Source organism: Cebus imitator, unplaced genomic scaffold (assembly GCF_001604975.1).
Source record: "Cebus imitator isolate Cc_AM_T3 unplaced genomic scaffold, Cebus_imitator-1.0 Scaffold15, whole genome shotgun sequence".
NCBI classification, from domain to species: Eukaryota; Metazoa; Chordata; class Mammalia; order Primates; family Cebidae; genus Cebus; species Cebus imitator.
In genome coordinates, this window is record NW_016107330.1 from 12,007,476 (window position 1) to 12,009,707 (window position 2,232).

Genomic DNA, 2,232 nt, shown 5'->3' on the forward strand with positions numbered 1-2,232 from the left:
AGCAACTGGGATTACAGATGTGTGCCACCACGCTGGGCTGATTTTTGTATTTTTTGTAGAGATGGGGTTTTGTCATGTTAGTTGAGCTCGTCTTGAACTCCTAGCCTCATGTGATCCACCCACCTCGACCTCCCAAAGTGCTGGGATTACAGGCTGAGCCACCACACCTGCCTTGAGGTCCTGTTCTATAGAATGATAAGGGCGTGTTGGGCAAGCAGGGCAGCTGTCCTTCTCTACAGTGACCAAAACATAGAATGAAGAGACCGAGGCCTCAGTCCCGCGATGCTGAGAGCTTGGCATCTTGGTGGAGCTGCCACCCTCCCCTGCCTCTAAACTGGGAGGCGTCCTGCAGCCTCCAGGCCACTGTTTCTGAGACGCCTGGCTGTGTTCCCATTCTTTGATTTGCTTTGACTGCCCTCTAGGGGTCATTTTGCTTCAGAACCACGGGGACCAGCAAGCTTCCGCAGAAGGGTTAGGAGAGGACCAAGCCCCTCTCTCCTCTGCTCACGCCTGTGGCATTACGTCTCATCCATGTGTAGATCACTTCCAAAATTATATCCCCAGTCCACGATCCCCCGACCCCGAACTCCAGACTTGCAGATCCAACTGCCATCGTCCTCTCTCTCTCACCGTGATGTCGGGCAGGCGTCACAGTCTGAATGTGTCCAAAACTGAGCTCCTCATCTTCCCCAAGCCTGCTCCCCGTCTCAGTTACGCAGCTCCACCCTCCTAGATGCCTACGTTGAAACCCTGGCTGCCACCCTTGGTGCCTCTCTTTCCTGCACGCCCCAAGTCCAACCCGTCAGCAAATCCTATTGCCTAAGCCTTCAAAGCCTGTCCAGAATCTGACCACTTCTTGCTACCTTGGTCCAGGCCATCATCACCTCTAGATTCTTATTCAAATAGTCTCCTACCTGGTCCTGCAGCATCTGGCCTTGCCCAGTGGGCCTCATCTCAATTGGAGAAAAAGCCAGTTGTTTTTTTTTTTGAGACAGTCTTGCTGTGTTGCCCAGGCTGGAGTGTAGTGACACCATCTCAGCTCACTGCCATCTCTGCCTCCCAGGTTCAAGTGATTCTCCTGCCTCAGCCTCCCGAGTAGCTGGGACTACAGGTGCACACCATCACACCTGGATAATTTTTGTTTTTTGAGATGGAGTCTCACTCCTTGCCCAGAATGGAGTGCAGTGGTGCAATCTCGGCTCATTGCAACCTCCACCTCCCTGGTTCAAGGGATTCTCCTGCCTCAGCCTCCTGAGTAGCTGGGACTATAGGTATGTGCCACCACACACAGCTAATTTTTGTATTTTTAGCAGAGATGGGGTTTCACCAAGTTGGCCAGGCTGGTCTCAAACTCCTGACCTCAGGTGATCTACCTGCCTCGGCCTCCCAAAGTGCTGGGATTACAGGTGTGAGCCACCGTGCCCAGCCGAAGGAGCCAAAGTCTTTACAATGACCTCTAGGGCTCCATATTGTCTGACTCATCTCTTATCGCTCTTTGCATCTCCGCCTTCATTCCTCAGGTATTGCTCCCGTCAGGCACATTCCTGCCTCAGGGCCATTGCACTTGCTATTGCCCCTGCCTAGAATGTTCTTTCTTCAAATAACTGCATGACTGCTCCCCTCGATTCTTCCAGATCTCTACTCAAAAGATCCCTCAGTGTGATTTTCCCCCGCTATCCTATCGCAACGTCGACACCCCTCTGACATGCCTGCCAGCCATGCTTTATGTGTTTTTCTCCTTAGTATTTATCAGTATTCAATATGTCAAACATCTTACTCATTTATCCTCCACTGGAATGTAAGTTCCACAACATTAGAACACTTTTATTTTTTCAAGGTCTCGCTCTGTCACCCAGGCTGGAGTCCAGTGGCGTGATCATACCTCACTGCAGCCTCGAACTCCGGGGTTGAAGCAGTCTTCCTGAATTGCCCTTCCAAAGTGCTGGGATTATAGACATGAGCCACCATACCTGGCCCAGAAATTTTGTGTATTTTGTTCCCTGACATTTCTTAAATGTTTAAAACAGAGATTAGTAAAATTTGAAAAATGAATTTACTTTTTTGTGTGTGTTTTAATCTTCCCAATAAGATACTTCAATCTTGTCTCCATTTTGTAGATAAAAAAACTGAGGCACAGAGTGATCTGGTCACTTGTCTAAGGTTCATACAGCTGGGAAGTGTGGCTCAGGGAAAGACTCTACCCTCTTAACTCAGATTTCTCATCATTTAAAC